This window comes from Oryzias latipes, chromosome 21 (assembly GCF_053564925.1).
Source record: "Oryzias latipes strain Hd-rR chromosome 21, Olatipes_Hd-rR_3.1".
In the NCBI taxonomy this organism is placed as follows: Eukaryota; Metazoa; Chordata; class Actinopteri; order Beloniformes; family Adrianichthyidae; genus Oryzias; species Oryzias latipes.
In genome coordinates this window covers 17,573,806-17,593,078 of record NC_136257.1, presented here as the reverse complement: position 1 = coordinate 17,593,078, position 19,273 = coordinate 17,573,806, and the positions used below count along the sequence as shown (strand labels likewise).

The 19,273-nt window shown below is 39.8% G+C and overlaps 2 long non-coding RNA genes across 2 annotated transcripts; one reads left to right on the top strand and one right to left on the bottom strand.

The window, feature by feature from the left end:
• Positions 1-405: 405 nt before the first annotated feature.
• Positions 406-5,310, bottom strand: LOC110017403 (uncharacterized). The gene is made up of 4 exons (XR_002872567.2): positions 4,275-5,310; positions 3,537-3,685; positions 3,030-3,119; positions 406-1,058 (listed from the first exon to the last, which is right to left on the bottom strand). It is a non-coding gene; the product is annotated as an uncharacterized LOC110017403 (long non-coding RNA).
• Positions 5,311-16,826: 11,516 nt separating this feature from the next.
• Positions 16,827-17,967, top strand: LOC144988673 (uncharacterized). Its single transcript, XR_013652645.1, has 2 exons — positions 16,827-16,965; positions 17,390-17,967. It is a non-coding gene; the product is annotated as an uncharacterized LOC144988673 (long non-coding RNA).
• The last annotated feature ends 1,306 nt before the right edge of the window (positions 17,968-19,273 follow it).

The following is a 19,273-nucleotide window of genomic DNA, read 5'->3' as shown; positions in this document are numbered from 1 at the left end:
AACCGAGTCACAGCATTTTCCCTACACTCGAAAAAAAAAGCTGTTCGCTTTACTTAACAATGTTATGTCAAGTGGTTCCACATAAGTCTGTCAAGTAGGTATTACTGCAATCGTTTACTTCCGATTTACTCATCTCAGTTAAGTTCGTTGTACAAGGCTTTCTTAAGTTGGTGCTACTTAGATGGATTGCTTTGTTTTTATGTTCAACATTCACATTGAACTTATGTGATAGGGTTAAGTCAAGCCAATATAATGAATATACATTAAAGCTATACAATGTTATTAAGTAAGAATAACTTAGTGCAGTCAAGTTGAACTTAATTGACTTTACTTTTTCATAAAAAATACCTACCAGTATATTTATAAAGCTTGTAAGATGGAAGGGAGAAATGAAAATAGACAAAATTAGTCATAATATCCCTTTTATTTAGACAGCCAACAAGCAAAATAGTCTTTTCCTTAAACAGTTTACAAAACAGTCAACTGGTCCAGCCAGAAAATGCCCCAATGCACAATGAACAATGGGGGGTCACAGCAATAAAATTAGTCTTAACAGCACCTTCTAGAGTTTGACCACAACATCATCAAAACAGGCTTTTCCATAAAAAAAACTATTTATAAAAAAAGTTAACAGGTATAGCCAATCAGCAGAAAGCAACATAAAAGGTTTTAGGAAAATGCCAAAATCTCCAACCACAATGAACAATGTCCCGGGTAACAAAAACTGTGTGTGTAGGACATTAGTTCAGCAGCTTATTTTTCAACATCTGGACTTTAGATGAAATAGCTGATGTGACTCCAGCTCCATGAGGACCTTTTGAATATTTTCAAAAATGTACTTGAGGTCAGGGGGGTTGCTCAGGTTAAGGTCATGCACGAGGCCAAACGGTAGTGCATGAGCACTGGCAATCTTTGAGTTCATGAAGGACTGTAACACCTTCAACGTTGATCCCAAAGTCCTCTGGTTACTGAGCAGCATCTTCACCTGGATGTTTGATCACATAGATTCCCATCATGATCTGTTCCAGTTTTGCACTTGTTTCTTCAGGGTTCTCGCTCTAAAAAACATACAGAGAAAAGGGTGCTTCAATTAAAAGTTTTTCTAAAACCGTAGTTTTTAATTCAGTCAGATTCTGAAATTTTTCAATCTTTTAATATTCATCCTTTTTCATTCATTTTCTTAACCGTTTTCCTTTTCGGGGTCACGGGGCTGCCGGAGCCTATCCCGGCCACTTTTTTTTTTTTTTTTTTTTTTTCTATCTATCTATCCCGGCCACTTGTGGGCGAAGGCAGGGGACAACCTGGACAGGTCGCCAGTCTTTCTGAATTTTTAAAGATTTGAATTTTCTTTCTGAGTTTTTTAAACCTTTGAATTTAAAAACAGAAACGCCCTGAAATTTTATTTTCTATCTTTAATATTTCAGTGTTCTTAATTTCGAGACTCAAAATTTCGATGGTCCACAAATTCGATGGAAAAAAATTCAGAGCTTAAAAATGCGCTTTTGTGCCAGTGGCACAGCTGTCTCACCAGAACAACTAATCAATCTGAGAACACATTGATAACGAGCTGATCATATCATGACGCATGATGACTCTTCTTATTTACATAGTTTTATTGGTCTTAAAAATGTGTCACCTTTCCTGTAAATTTTTAAATATTTCTTTCAGTGGCATTCAGCCATTAAAAGTTTAACTAGTTCATCTTTAACCAGCATTTTATGTGTTGACGAGTGTGCAAAAGAAATCACCACACTTACGTTTTCATCTTAAAGCTAACTATATGTATGTCTCTGTGTGTTTGTGATTGGATGATGAAAATGTAAGTGTGGTGATTTCTTTTGTAAACCCATCAGATAGTTGCTATCTGGTTATTCGTGGTTGCTCCTTCTAAAAAATCCACCGTAGGCCCTGGAGAGGATCTTCCCTGCCTTTTCCGACCACAGTCAGAAAGTTCAACAATAATAGCATTCATGTTTTACAGGTGTAACATGCCCAACACCTGGTGCGACTTTTGTATGTGTCAAATACTGAAAAATCTGCCATAACTGAGACTGCGCCCAATAACCCAGTGAAAATATGGTAGTTAAAAGTTTTAACGGCTGAATGCCTCAGAAATTTTTTTTTTTAAATTACAAGAAAGGTGACACGTTTTGTGACCAATAAAACTATGTAAATGAGGAGAGAATCAGGAGATATAAAGCAATTTCTGCTGCCATATTGGGCTCCAATAGAACATAGCAAACGCTGACGTTACGTTGGTGTCATGATGTGATTGGCTGAATATCAAGGTATTCTCAGATTGATTAGTTGTTCTGGTGAGACAGCTGTGCCACTGGGACAAACGCGCATGTTTAACCTACGAATTTTTTTCCATCGAATTTGTGGACCATCGAAGTTTTGAGTCTCGAATTTAAAAACACTGATTTAAAGATAAAAGCTAATATTTCTGAGCATAAAATTTTGCCGTTTTTAAATTCAATGGTTTGAAAAAAAAATCAGAAATAAAATTCAAAGCTTTGAAATTTCAGAATGAATATTAAAAGATTGAAAAAAATTCTTAATCTGATGGAATAAAAAAACTTCCATAATCGTACAGTATCAACTAAATCACACAGCTCATGAACCATAAATCATTTCAAAGTTAAAGTCAAATTAGCTGTAACGTTATGTGTTTGTTCTCCGCATTTGACCCCTCCCCTGGGGGAGCGGTGAGCTGCAGACACAGCCGCGCTCTGGGCTTAGTCTAGCAGGGAGGCATTGGGTCCCATTTTTAGTCTTGGGTATGACTCAGCCTGGATTTGAATTTACAACTTTACAGTTACAGGGCGGACACTCTACCACAAGGCTGAGCTGGATACAACTCACCATAATTGATTCAGCTACCAAATGAATCCTTGTACATGCACTGAAAAGTCAAGAAAGCTTTGACCTTGTTTCAGATCTCAGGTTACCATAATACCATCTCTACAGTGAGTGTACTAGTATAAAAGTGCTGTTTATGTACAAAGAAAGGGCATAAAATAACTTACTTTATACTCATACACTAGCTTGGCAGGGTCCTCATTAAGATATGCTTCAAGGGCTTGGGGGATGCCACTTCTTTTTACAATCGAATTATTCTGCAAAGTACAATGAGAAACAGGCTTTATAAACATATTGCTGGTTTTTACAAGACAAAAGAATTCAAGAAGGCCCCCATAATTTTTCTACATATCACCCCCCTCCCAAAGACATTTAAGCAGTCCCATATTGAGGAAATAATCATGTTTTGGGGTTCCCAAATATTTTCGATTGAAATATGCAGGATAAAACAGGATGTTTTACATTTAAAAAACATAAATATTCTATAAAATTTGACAAAATACACATAAAACTGAATACATTATTGCAAGATTATGAAAACAAGATAACTGTGTAGGGTAGTATGAAAGACACCTAGCTGACTACTCCAGTGTTACATTCTTTGTGTTACCACAACGATGATGCGGGGATATCAATATACTGTACTTAATATTTGCTAATAACTATATACACACCTGGTCAGCAACAGATACAATTTCGGCTATTTTGGATCCAGCTGCGCCTCCTTTCTTGTGGAAAACTGCATCTTTTCAGAATAGCGGTCCAGTCCCAGATGAGACATGACGTGGGATTGTTGTAATGCGTGTGAACACTGCACAGTTACCTAGGAAAAAAATAACAACACAAGACAAATATGACAGCTTAAATGGTTACCTCAAACAAAATTACAAAAGTCACAGTTTTTGCTGGATGGCCTTTTGGCTTTGATGTTCCCAATTTTCAGAAATACTTATCTATTTTCCTTCACAATTAATCAGAAATCCGTACTTATGTTTAAATACTTTTAAAAAGGAGCATGTAGCTGCATGTGTAGTCAAAAAAAGATGGTGGAGAGACAAGTCGGTGCTCAACTCGCCCTCCCCCCACTTCTGTCAATCATTGTGAGCAACTTCAAAGAACTTGCGTTTAAGCTAGCTAGCACTCACATTTGCGTTCATAGAACTCGACTGTTAGGTATTTTTTGTTGTATAAGCTGTCCTCCCTAAACTTAACCTGATACTCGTTTCAGAACACTTACAAAACAACTTCTTTCTCTTACAGAATCATATATTTCATACAAAAACGTCAGTCCACGCCGGTGCATAAATTAGCAGCTTAAAATGAAATTACACTTCAGTCTCCACCTCAACATGACATAAAAAACAGTATAACAACTTTTTCTCAAAGTTAATGGCATTAAATATGTCACTTACCGCTTTTATGTGGCTTTGATGAAAATAGTTTTGAAAGTTGGCACAGTGTCTGCTGTTTCCGTTAGAACGAGAAGACGTGTGGCGGGAGTCACAAAGTCTCGCGTGACTTTGAATTTGATGACGCAACATTCATGGGATGTTAGGCTAACATAACAGAGTTAAGTTGGGGAAACTAAAAGAGTCAAGTAAACTTGGCTTCGTACATTTTTACGTTGAAACAACACAACTGATTCAAGTTGATATGAGAAACTCACAATTTTAAGTAATTCAAACGTAATAATATTATTTATATCCAACAGCAGTGATAATTCAGTTTTTTGAGTGTAGGGTCAGGGAGCAGGACATGCAAGCGAGTTCTCATTTTCCTCCCGAGAAGCAGTTCACAGGGAGCAACCTCAGTTGTAGAGTGAGGAGTGGAACGATAGACTTGAAGGAAGTCTGTCACAGTCTGACGCCAAGGTTTGCTTTCAAGAATGGCAGACTGAATACAACTCTTCAGCACTCTGTGAAACCTTTCAACCGCACCATTTGCAGCAGGGTGGTAAACGGAAGTTCGAATATGCTTTATGTCTCTGGAGAGCAGGAACGCAGCAAACTCAGCAGAAGTAAACTGACTTCCGTTATCTGAAATAATAGTCCCTGGATTTCCAAATCTGCTGAAAACTGAAGAAAGAAAAGAAATCACTGTCTGAGCCGTAACAGAAGCTGCAAAACCCACTTCTGGCCATTTACTGTGATAATCCACCAGTGTAATTGCATATTTACAGTCCCAAGCAGCAGTCTCAAAAGGACCCACAACATCAATTGCCACCTTGTCCCATGGCGAAGAAGGAAATTACACTGGTACAAGTGGAGCTGCAGCAGGAACTGCAGTTTTATCGCTACTTTGACAGAGTTGACACCCTTTAACATGTTGTGTCACTTGGTCATCCATGCCAGGCCACCAGTACAGTGCCCATTGCCCAGTGCCCAGTGTAAATCTACGACCCCATAAATAGGTTCGCCAACGTTCCACAGCCCAGACGCATCCTAGAGCTTCTTTTTCAATGGTGGAGTATTTACACTCCACAGCAGACAAGGTCCTTGAAGCAAATGCAACCACACGCTCCGTGTTACCATGAACCTGAGTGAGAACAGCACCTAAGCCATAATCAGACGCATCGGTTGAAACAGTAGTAGGCAAATGTGGATCAAACAAAGCCAAAGCTGGACTGTCAACCAGAGCTCTTTTCACACTCTCAAAACTCTGTTGTGCCTTTTCTGACCATTGAAACTTAACCCCTTGACGAATGCAAGCACGTAAAGGTTCAACCATGGTAGCAAAGTTTGGCACGAATTTATTGCACCATGACACCAGTCCTAAAAAGGAACGAAGTGTAGCTACATCAGAAGGGGGTGGTGCATTGAGGATAGCAGAGAGGTGATCATCAGTAGGTTGAATGCCCTGTGGTGTAACAGTGTGACCCAAGAAACACAAACTGGACCTGTTAAACTGACATTTGTCTTTGTTCAGTTGCAACCCTGACTCTTTTAACTGTTTTAGTACAGCAGCAAGAGCAGCATCATGCTCACTTTGAGTTACACCCCACAGAACAATGTCATCTAGATAATGTGCAATATTCGGTATTCTAGCCAACACTGTAGCTAGCATTTTCTGAAAAGCAGAAGGCGCTGAAGCCAACCCGTACGGCACTCTGCAAAATCTGAACAAACCATCATGGGTGATAAAGGCAGTCAGGTCCCTGCTTTCTTCATGCAAAGGTAGCTGAAAATAAGCAGACTCTAAGTCAAAAGTAGAGAAAACAGTTGCATCTCTGAATTTGGAAAGCATTTCATCAATGTGTGGAAGTGGACAGCTATCTATTACAACAGTTTTGTTTGGTTCTCGCAAGTCCACACACATCCTGATGTTACCGGATTTCTTTTGAATGACAACAATGGGGGAACTCATGGAGAAGCATCGATCTTTTCCATTACCCCAGCTTGCAAAAGTTTTTCAAGTTCTTTACTCACAGCATCTCGCACTGACAGAGGTAAACGTCGCAGCTTCTGTCTGACTGGAGGGACACTTTTAGCGATTTTAACTTTATGTACGAACTTAGTCGCACATCCCAGAGAGGGCTGTTGAGGCTGAGATGACAGACGCATCACAGGAGCAGGTGGTAAATCAGGGCAGGCACCTTCGACAGTAGTCCCAGTAAAACGCAGTCTCAGGCCTTTGATGAGATCCATGCCTAGTAAAGTGGTACCAGAGTCCACAAGAACAGCTTGGTTGCATAACAAGCATCATCACGTGACACAGTGACAGGCAGACATCCCAGTACAGGTATAGGAGAGCGAGAGTATGAAACCAGAGTAACATCTGGAGACTGCAAAGCATCACTGCCGAAATGGGTCTCATACTCACTCCTGGAGATGATAGAAACAGATGAACCTGAGTCCACAGTAAACTGTATGGGCGCTGAAGTAGATGCAGTTGTAATGGTAGCAGTGCAACGGATCCTGTCAGAAGACTCAGAATTGTTCAAATAGAGGATTTAAACCTCCGGTAGTTCCACTGTGTTCACTGAACGAGTCTGTGCTTCGATTTGAGTGGCCAGTGTAACAGCTTTATCCAATGTTAAGTCAGCTTCCAGCAGCAGTCGTTCACGTATGCGCTGACTACGTACATGTTCAACCAGCTGGTCCCGGATCATTTCATCCTGTTAATCATCAATGCCACATGTTGCAGCTAAATCACTCAGAGAAGCCACGTACTGCAAAATGGATTCAGTCGACTTTGGGCGCGTTTTCGAAAAACATGGCGCTCTGCAACGGCATTCCGCTTTGGATTGAAGTGAGCTTTCAAAGCCGTCATGGCAGCCTCCATTGTAGTACCTTGATCAGGAAGTGTGTAAAACAGCCGCTGACCTTCTGTCCCCAGCGTGTGTAGAAGAAGCGCTCTCTTTCTCTCCTCTGGCTATTCATCACCCGACGCCGCGAGCACCAGCAGGTAATTTCGGAACATTTTCTCCCACGTGTCAAGCGGTATGCTAGGCTCATCCGGGCACGGGAGAAAGGGCGGTGGAGATGGCGTTGCAGCAAAAGCCATTTCGTAAGCAAGTAGATCCTCTTCGAATCCTCGTCGCCACTTGTTATGTTGTGAGGTCGTGGAGAGATCACACGGTCAATCTTTTAAGATGAACTTTATTACTCCATTCATTTCAGAACATGTCGGCAGTACAGGCAGTTCACTTCCTCCTCTCTCATTTCTCCTTCTTCTCTTCCTTATATCTTACATCGCCTCCTAGTGGCTAAACCAGAACACAACACACAAGATACTATTGCGTTCCCTCGAAATACTATTCCGTTCCCTCAAAATACTATTCCGCTCCCTCGAAATGATTAACTCATGCGAACGCAATAATTATTTCGTTCGAACGCAATAATTATTCCGTTCGAATGCAATAATTAATCTGTTCGAACGCAATAATTATTCAGGTCATAAGTCATACACGTGGATATGCTCTCTGTACGCCGGCAAAAGCCGCTTTCAGCAGTAACTTCCGTGTCTCTGTGACCCACATTCGTTCAAAAAAAGGAAAATGAAAAACAAAAATGATCACTTTATTACTGTCTCAATGAAAAGCACTTACCTTTAGCTCGTAGCATAACAACAATAGCAGTACGTCACGTTTCCCAACATGTTTTGCAGCCAATCATTGGCCAATCACCGTGTCCCTGTAACCGAGGTGTAACAACAAGACCAATGATTGGCCGCAAAGCATGCTGGGAAATGTGACGCACTGCTATTGTTGTGATGCTACAAGCTAATGGTAAGTGCATTAGGCGAGGCAACCAGCTTAATTTTTCAGATTTTCATTGAGACAATAACAGATCGACTATTCTTGCTTTTATTTTTACCCCTATTGAATGCTCACAGAAACACGGAAGTAGCGGCAGGAAGCGGCTTTTGCAGCAAGATGACTGAGGGCGTACCAGATCATCATGTGAATGAACGTGAATACGATGGATGCTTTTGTGCTTTTTAAAATAAATAAATCTGTTCTCTAAACATCCTCCGTGTCTTCAATGCAATGTAATGAGACACACAGACAGAAATGTGAAGGTATGTGCTGTAAATCTATGACGTAAATTAATAACAGGATAAATGATATGCTACTTAGTTAGCATGTAGCCTAATAATAGCCTTCGAATGTAAAGCGAAAGTTAATAAAAGACAAGTCCTGAATATTATTATTCCTATTTGACCCTAAACTACAATATCAGCTGTCTGTCAACCGACCAGCCAGTTGCCTAAATGCCGGCATACATCAAAGAGCTCTGCGGCGGAGCTAGTAGTAGCCTAGCAGGAGCTGTCGTATGACAAAGCAGCCTAGTTATCAAAAATCTTTTGATATTTTTCTTATATGCATTGAGACAGTAATAAAGTGATCATTTTTGTTTTTCATGTTCCTTTTTTGAACGAATGTGGGTCACAGAGACACGGAAGTTACCGCTGAAAGCGGCTTTTGCCGGCGTACAGAGAGCATATCCGCGTGTATGACTTATGATGTGAAAAATTATTGCGTTCGAACGGATTAATTATTGCGTTCGAACAAAATAATTATTGCGTTCGCACGAGTTAATCATTTCGAGGGAACGGAATAGTATTTTGAGGGAACGGAATAGTATCTTGTGGGAACGGAATAGTATTTCATGCGAACGAGATAATAATCTGTGGGAACAAGATATTAATCTGTGGGAACAAGATATATTTTAATATCTTAATGTCAGAACACGGGCTCCGTAAAAGTTTTTTTAGCATTGATTAATTTTTATTTTGTCAGATATGTGAATTTATGGCTGAGGATCTCCTGAAACTGTAAAATAAACTGTAAAGTTTCTTCCGCTGACATTACGCTAAATCAACAGGCCTGTGTGTAATCTGTGAATCTTCCGGAGCAAAATATTAGCAAATGGTTGGGTTTTCTTTAAGATCTGTTTATTAAAACAGTTTTTGAAAGCAAAAATATTAATTTTGAATGCAAAAACATTTTTTGAAAGCAAATATTTAATATTTTCATTTGCAACTTAGAGACTTTTGTGTGTAACGTGGTGGCACAAACGTCACTCCATAAGTAAGTTGCTTTTTTTATTTATACATGCATCTTATTTCTTAGACAGATTCTAAAAATTTGTTTTGAAATTCACTAAAGTTTTTCTTGTGACATGGTCATTGATAAAAACAATTATAATTAAAGCCGCAAGCGGCGTTGTATGGCCCGCAGACGCAACCCGCCTTCTACGCCCAACTCTACTCACCAACGCCTACCTCACCGCCCTAACAGCCCACAAATTAAAAGCTAGTCAAAGCTGCATTTGCTAATTATGCTAACTATGCTAGCTATGCTAATGTGGCTTAAAGTGCTAGCATTGCGATCAGCATCATCAACTCTCTCAGAAAAACACATTGTTCAAAATGCTAATTATGCTAACTATGTTATCTATGCTAATATGGCTAAAAGTGCTAGCATAGTAATCAGCATCATTAACTGACTCAGAAAAACACATTACCTAAAATGCTAATTATGTTAACTATGCTAGCTATGCTAATGTGGCTAAAAGTGCTAGCATAGCGAGCAGCATCATCAACTGACTCAGAAAAACACATTCCTCCATTGGTGAGAGCTATACGTCATAATTTAGTAAAAAAAAACAACACTTTTTTCAAAATGGCGGCTTTTCTGTTGTTTTTATCTCCATAGCAACCATTTTATGTTTTGGTCCCCTCAGGAGGACGAACAGATTGACGTCAGTTTCGGACATATCGGTAAAAGTAAACTTTTTGTCGTCCTTAGCAACAGCGGTTTTATGCTAACCACGCCCACATTCCTTATATGTCCATATCCAGTGTTTTTCAATGTATGCAGTTTCAGGCATCATTGCATGCATTCAAATTTCACAGTAGTCCTTTGAAAAACATAGGAGTTATAACAGTGCGCCACTTTGCTAGCTCGCCACGCGCACGCCGTTTAAAATCTACAACTTTTAATTCCAACATTTTTTCCACAGTAGCTTGCCATTGATGCCCAACATTGGTTATTGGTTTCGTTAGTCCATTCTCAAAAAAAAAGTTCCGAATTTTTTCGTTTTTGCCGAGTCAGCACATTTTTTTGCGACGTTTTTTTGCTTACCGCGGCCACATTCCTTTATCGATCTTGTCGTGCGTAGCATCGTTTTGTTCAGCGCGGGCCAAGGAATCGCATATTTCCTCTTCACGACATTAACGACACTTCTGGGGTGTTTGTAGAGTGGAGCTGGCAGCAAGTGTGTGCAATTGCGTGAAAATCGCTCAAACAAAAGCGTCTTTTCCCCATATTGTGGGAAAACACGAAAATCGCCAATTCTCAGAGTTCGCCACAAAATGGCCGCCAAGCCGTAGGTCGTGTGGCCGTCCCATAATGATTTCAAAACATCTCTGGGATATCCCCGACACGTGTGTCTTGGTTTCGCGGCCGTATTTTGAAGTACATTTTGTTCGGCCCCATACGCGATTTTCGGCCCATTCATTTTTTTGACGGGATCGCTGGCCGTGATGTCATCGTCTTCGGGGGGGTGACGTTGACTTTGTGGAAAATTCATTTTCAATTTATCCCAGGTGTGTGCACGTTTTGGTGACTTTTCGAGCATGCGGCGGGGGTCAAATTCTCGCTGAAAGGCGGCGAAGTCGTTGTTCCAACTGCGAAAACAATATGGTCCTTGCAGTCAGTGACTGCTGCTGCGGGCCATAATAATTTATCTTTTATTTGACTTAACTACATTATAAAAGAGAGTCGGTTTCCATACAGTAGTGTCCCCATTTTCAACCTGCTTCTCTATTACAGCCAGTCTCACATGCCGATTCCCTTTTTATGTTATTTTTGTTTTTTACAAAAAATTAACTGGGAAAGCCATCTCTTTTGTAATTCTTTGTCTAGGCAAATTACATTTTTTTTATGGTTATTTTGATTTTTTTCCTTTATTTTCTTTTTTGTTGTTTTTGTTTAATATAGCTAAAATATACTTTGTACTTAATTCAAAAAGTGAAGTGAATAATCTATCATGTTTATTAATGAGGATAATTGATTGATTTCAAGCATTGCAGTCAAAGCAATAAAGAATTGACAGAGATTTATTAAACTTAAAACAGAAATGATTAAATAACTAAAATATACTTTGACTTCATCAAAGTCTTTATGCTTTTTATGTTCATTTAAGCTTGTATTGTGATTTTTCTTGTAGTTACTAACCCTGAAGAAGTCGTGCACTGTTACTAAACTCTACTGAAGGAATTTCGACAGACAAAAAGCATGACCCCACATGTCGCCAGTGTAATATAGACAAAAATACAATAGATTTGACTGCAATTAATGCAGAAATGACTTTGGCTAGAAAAGGTGAGGATCTGGGGCCATTTCCTGTTTTCACCGTGGGTGACAAACTCATGAGCTATGCAAAAGAGTGTGAATCATTCCTGGAACAACACAAAACTCTGCAAGAAATTATAAATAATATGAAAAATAATGTGTTCTTTGGAATGCTCCTTTTTACTGTTTTTTATTTAAAACAAATTTCATTGTGATGACACTTTGTATGCTGCAGAAGTGTATCATATTAAAGATTGTTGTTTTCACTCCTGTCTTGGTTCTCTTTAAATTTGCCACATGTAACAAGAAGTAATCAGGCCGGAATATGTTTTTCCAATGCAGTTACTTCACCTTTACCAACAAGTTAGCATTGTCTCATTTGGTAAGTTCAGAATGCCACATGTGTATGTACACTGTACGGGAAGGTAATAAGTGAACAAACCCAGCATTTACTACTTAAAGTACCAAGTAATAAAGTGGAAATAGGGCTGACTTTCTTTTACAGTCCAGTTTCATTGTACTTAAGGGGTAGTTTCTGTGGTAAATTCATGGTAAATACCATGAAACATACAACGAGTGCAGACCTAAAGGTCAAGGTACTTTATTTGTACTTACCTTGTTCTTTCATGTGGTGAGTACCAAAAAAGACACCTTTGCACAACATGTAAATACCCAGTAAGAATATTATAAATATTCAGTATGTACTACATAAGGATGAACCAAATAGTACCACATAAATACACAGCAAGTACCATGTAAGTACCCAGAAGACACAAAAGAGTACCATGTAAGTACCCAGTAAGTCCCATAAAAGTTACATGTAAACACCCTGCAAGTACCCAATAAATTCCATATAAATTACCATGTAAATACCTTTTAAGTACCCAGTAGTTACATGTTAATCCATGTTAATACCACTTAAGTACACTGTAAGTACTGTACTATAAAAGAAAGCGTTACCAAAGTAAGAACCAAAAGGTCAGTTTACAAAAACCCAGAAAATTGAACATACTGAGGACCAATAAACGATTTTTAAGCAGCGACTATTATCATAAACCAGGTATGAACACAAAGGAGCAGGTGAGATTCTAAGGACCTTAGCAAGTAAACAAAAAAAAAACAAGAAAAAGTAATCGACAATGAAAAACTAAAAAACAAAAACGAAACCTACAAAATCAAAGATGGAGATCTTTAAAAAATGTATAAACAAAACATAGTACAGCTTCCATTTGTGGAACACTTTCAAAGCAAATGAGTGGGCATCTATAGACCATAGTTTACAGTCGGTGAAACAGACACTGGGGCCACTCTTTTCTCAAAAAAACTAAAAAAAGATTGCAACACTTTTGACATCCATTCAGTCAGTAAAGATAAGCTTCCTTAACCTGTGAAAATATTTTAACATCTAGATGCGGTGAGTTATTATAAAATGGATCTAATATGTCTGAAAAAGGAGAGACAGAAACTAAGATTACAATGAGAGTGATTTCAATGAAGGATTTACCATGTACTGCGATTTGGACTTTACCAAACTATTGCAAACTGCACCTGATAGGACATGTGGGGCAATAATCTTTGAAAATTTATCAAGCTGGTGGTCATTTTAAACCGTGCTAATACTCTTAGAAATGTTTCCATGAAGATATAAAAACCTAGAAGCACTGGAGTTCAACCCTGTTCTTTCTATAACTGAATTAAAATAAAATAAAATAATTCCAGGAACGCTTTATAATATTCCACTCTGATAACACACAAAGCCTGCAGGTATTCGGCTTTGTTCTCCTTGTTGTTATCTGCATTTTTAGTAAGACCTCTTTTAACACTGAAATCAGGACTGCAAAGTGATGCTGGTGTAAAAAAAGAAAGCCTAATACTCTTCACCCGCCTGGTTCTCTCAGGGCGGCCAGGCTTGTGGGTATCCTGTCGGCTGCGGTGATGGTCGGGCATACGGCGCTGGGGGTCGGTCGGCCGAGGGGGTTACTGCGTGGCGGCGAGGGTTGGGGGGTAACCAGAAGATTGTGAGTATGTGTGCATGAGTGCATGGGTGGGACGGACCTGGGGGCTGGCTCGCTGGGACCCTCTGGGGCTTTCCCTCCCCATCACAGAGAGGGGAGGGCACTGACAGGGTTGGGAGGGGGGCTCAGATAATTTGGCGGGGGGGGCTGTAGTGTGTAGGGTTATGGGGGGTGGCTGTGGGTGCGTGGCGATCTCTGGTTTGCTCAGGTCGCGTGCCGGGTTCATGGGTTCTGGGGGCCCTGGCTTCGTCCCTGGCCCTTGTCTCAGTGTCCGGCGCCCGGTGGCCCCCATGGCTGCCGCCTGGTACGGCTAAGCGCTCCTGTCCTGTGGCCTGGGGGCTGGACACCGGGTTCGCTTATGCCTCTGGGCATTGGGGGGGCCCCTGTAGGTGGGCCTTCTCTGGGCCTGGCTGGTTGGGTGGGCGGTCCCCTCCTCCACCCATCCCGGGCTGCCTGGGTCCCGATGCTGGGGGAGCTCCTGGCCTGGGGGTCTCTCCTCCCCTCTCCTGGTCTGGCTGGGTAGGATCTGGTTTCCCTTGTGAACACACGGTTCACTTCGGCAGCATGCATGTATATCCACCACCACGTGCACACTGCTCCCTATCTGCTTGATCCCTCCTCCTAACCCACAGTGTATTGATGGACAGATATTTTCCACTCATGTTAGTGTCAGATTTTCACCTTTGATGTAATATTTGTCTTTCCAGCTGATCTGGTATAATTGTTACAGCTTAAATTAATAACTTGTTCAAATCAGTGCTTGTATCCCCCACTTTTTCACCTTTCTTCCTTTTACTGTCTTCCACCCCCCCCCCCCCCCCTTAACATTCTTCCCCTCTCCCTCCCCACACACACACTAAATGTAACAAATAAATAAAAAAATAATTCAACAAAAAGGGGTTTATACAAATCTACACTCTGGCTTCTAAAAAACACTTAGTTTTCATGCTTTTTTTATGTTTTTTCTGTACCCTTTCGCTTTTTGCACAAGTCATTCCCACATGTTTGTTCTTTAAAGACCCATTCTAATCATCTTTTGATCCAAGCCATTTTTTTAGCCAAAATGTAAAAAAAAAATGAGTTGTTTTCTGGGACAAAGTTTCTGCAGAGTGGCAGGAGTTCATTAGAAAATTGTCTCTGAGTGGGATTGCTGGTGTGGAGTAAGTCTGCACCTTCTTCCCGTCCTCCATCTGTTTAAACACCTATTTATCCTGCTATCTAACAGCCCAAACCCTAAAACGCCATCTCTTCATTGATGTCGGGGTCTGACAAACACTAGCGCCACCGATCCAACTGTTAAAGATCATTTTTGTAGGTGAACTGTAGCTGACAAAAATGCTTTCTAAATGTTTTCACTCAGCCAGTCACATGACTGATGAGCAGATCATTAAGGTTTACAGACACGGTCCAGGGGCCTCATTTATAAAACTTTGCGTAGGATTTGCATCAGAAGTGGCGTATGGATGAAACATAGGATGTGTGTACGCACATAAATATTCGGATTTATAAAACCGTGCGCACGCACATCCTACGCATCTTTCCCTTAATAAATCACAATCAATTCTAAATGTAGTGCATCTTTTGCGGCTTCATGACACACCCATAGTTGCCCATAAATAGTCCGTGAAACACCCACAAGTTAATATTCATTGATTGCGAAATCATGGCAAACACAGAGAGGAAATCAAAAAAACGTAACATCGCTCAATGTGAAGTAGAAGTTATCGTTGGCGAGGTGGAAAAGAGGAGAAAAATGTTGTTTGGAGGGCACAGTGTGGGCATTACTAATGCCAAAAAGCCACTTGAGTGGCACACGGTGGCAGACGCCGTAAATGCTGTAGCCTCACAACCTCGGACCGTGGCCGATATAAAAAAGAAATGGTCAGACATCAAAGTCGAGGCACGGGTAGGGGAAAGGGGACACCGGAGCTGACCCCTCTTGATGAGAGACTGGCGGCAATTATTGGGGAATCCCTATTCAGTGGAGTGGTGACTGAGGCAGAGGGGGACACCGACGCGCCAGATGCACCGGGTGACACAGGCACGGCGTGGTTCCTCCAAGTGCTCCTCTGTAACGCCGGGCCCAAAAGCCCGCAGAGGTCCAACAGGACGGCTCGAGGAAGTCAGAACCGGCTCATAAGTATGGTGGCCCTGAAGTGCAAAGCATTCAACAAATCACTCGATACAAAAACATTTTTAAGATCACAACAACAATTAAAAAAAATAAAATAAAATTTAAAAGCAGCATTACATTTTAGAAAAAACAAAACAAAATTTCAGAAACCAAAACTTGAAAAACAAAAATGACAACAAAAAAAAACATTTCAGAAAACAAAATTAATTTCCAGAAAAAAAAGAAATATTAAAAAATGAAAACATTTCAGAAAAAAAAAAATTCCAGAAAAAAAATGAAATATTAAAAAATGAAAAACATTTCAGAAAAAAAATGAAATATTAAAAAATGAAAAACATTTCAGAACACAGAATTAATTTCCAGAAAACAAAACGAAATCTTCAAAAATGAAAAACATTTCCAAACCGGAAGAGGCAGGTACTATGGGACAACGCTGATTGGATGATGATTTTTGTCAATCATTTGAACTGAAAAGTATTTTAAATGAAGCTGTTCTGGACTCATGGAAGCCTTGCCCACTATCCAGTCAGTTAAACACCTCCACACAAGGAATGACAGACGCCAAGATGGGTTTTCTTCCGTTTATATATGGCAGGTGTGAAACTGTATGAATACAGGACATTTTCAAAATGTTAGAAAAATGTACAACTTCAAAATAAGTCTGTTTTTAGACGAAATATACACTTACAGGGAATGCCTTCTTAAACTTAAAACATAACCAAAACACAGCAACTTGTCTGGCGTGGCTTCAACTGTTTTCTGCTCCTCTGTCGGGACTTCGACTCTGCTGTGCTCCTCGTGCTCTGAGCGGAGCATGCTAATGTGCTTCTTAAAGGGGCAGTGCACACAAAACCCTTAGCATATGAGAACAGCCCGTCTTAAAGGGGAAGGGCACATAAAAACATTATGGCAAAGCCAAAACAGAAGCGATGCCGGATTTTATCGTCCAAACAACAATGTACCATAATAATCCACATATTTCCCATTTATATATCAAATAAAAAATGCAGCAAACTGTTAATGAACTTTAAAATTATTTTTTTAACATTTCGCCTGACACACGGTCACCCGGAAGTAGTTTGTGAGCACTTTTACTTTGAACGCTGTGCGCTAATGTCTACGGCTGCGAGGTTCACGCTGTCAATCATCTTTAGGTAAGAATCAATTCTGTGATCTTTTCTTTTGTCAGTCACATGTCTCTAAGGATGTTAATTTTAGGATGTTAAAGTGCTGCTTTGAAAAGATAATTTCTTTTTATCTTGCGCATGCGCAAAAGGAACCCGATGGAGACGAACCGTCTTCACATGAGCCGTTCCCGTTTTCGGTGACAACATGAGAGAAAAAGCTCCGAGCCAGCCTGATTCTGTGATTTATACAGTAATTACAGTAATTATATGGCATCAGTGTTGCTTAAAATCGACTTTAAGACTGAAATCAGTAAACAAGTTCTTATGGGAAATAATATTTAAGTGCATTGTATATTTTTGAACCATGCATATACACATATACTGAAACTTAAAAATGAACTTTAAAAGTTTATAAAATACTTAATTGAATTAACATGTAATATTTCTGCAGGTGAAGTTTCTCAAAGCGAAGTTCCAGAAAGGTTTGTGCTGCAGAAGAACAGATGGCAGCTCTACATGGGAATACAAGAAGACTAAAGTCATTCATATCACTGTGCAGTGTACAGGCAAGTCACCATGATTTATGTGCAATGTAATCAATAAATATTATTTAACCTTAATATCTATTTTTTTTTTAAATTGCAGGTCCTTTAAAAAAAGTCTTTAACCTGCTGCAAAAGCCTGATTATTTGTAAATGATGCAGTGGGGAGTGAAAAACGAAGCACAATTCCTGGCTTTAGCGTCGGGCTGATGATCTGGAAATCACATCTGAGGAATCGCATCAAACACTTGTACAACTCCGAACAACTAAATGTTCCTTTAAGCAAAACTCCAGTTTAAAATGTTCATATTAGACTTGCTTCATTTAGGAGTTTTTCCATGTTTACCATTTTAGGTTTTAAAGCTAAGATGATGTTTGATTTTCAAAGCTGTTGTTTAGAAATGTTTCTTTGTCAATGAAAAAACTGAATGCTGACATGAGGATTGTAATAATGGATATGAAAATAAACAAATTTGTTTCATAGCAATATAGTATATTTATTGAAAACTTAACATGAATACTTTATTCAATAACAGAAACAAAGAAACAGTTGTGGATTTTCCTTTATGCTTCTTCATGCAGTCAATCAAATGTTACGTTTACATTCAGCATTTACTCAGCGTACCTGTCAGTCACATTTATTAGAGGAAAAAATGCATCTGGGAAAAGTCTGTTTGTGCTTAACAACTATATCAAAAAGAGTCATGTCAGGGAAGTTTTGTCCACATTGCTGCTCAGCATCACATCCAGAGGAAGATGCACAGGTAAGGGGACCCCAGTTCCTGCTCGTACATGCTTGCAGCTTCCTCTGCACTGGACTCCAGCTCCATTGAAATCCCTGACAGAGATAAATTAATAAATTAAAAATCCCTGACAGAAAAACATCACCTGCCGTTCATCTTTCATTCAGGAAAAAGTTGAGTTCATCAAAATGAGGAGAAAATGGGTTAAACCAGAAATTCATTAGGGAGGGGTCAAAACACCAAACTCAGAATAAAATACATTATTTCAGTCTTATAAAAAATACATTCTAAAACAATTTGGTATTCCTCCTCTGCCTGAAAGACTAAAACGTTTTTTTTAAAGATTTATTTTACACTACAGACTTTGCCACCTTTAGTTACACACCTGGACGTGTCTGATGATGTGCACATCCAGTCATTTACTGTCATGTTTCTATGCACTGACACACTCTAAAGTCACAGATCTTAATAGTGTGAATAAGAAGCATTCATAAATGTTATTCTGAGACACAAACTGCTGCAGTTTACCTGACAGCTTTGCTGATTTATGCTGCTGGTACACCTGTCTGAGAATCCTGCCCACGTGACCCCCCTCTCCAGCTGATGAGGTAACCTGTCATTGACGTATGACTGAAGGATCTTGGATCTGTCTGTAAACACCCACCTAGAAATCACGTTTAACGCTACATTTATTAGATCAAACAAATGTGCCTCCATACCTTATCTGTGGATGGCGGGACTGCGTTTCCTGATGTGCGCCGTCTTTAACACCCGTTTCTTCGCAGCTGCTGCTTTAGACAGAATCCTCTCACGACATTTTGAAACATTTGTAAACCTGGTTGGTGTTGATATTTCTGCGTGCGTTCTGTCATCACATCCGCTAAATATTCAAAGATTAACGTTTATGTTAACGTTTTACCGTCCCTTTCTTTGTTTACCTGCAGAACGGACGTCATCCACAAAAACTACTTCCAGGTGACCGTTCTGCTTCAGACGAAATATTCAAAAAATAATTTAAACCTTCATTATCTGTTTGCTGCATTTTTGATT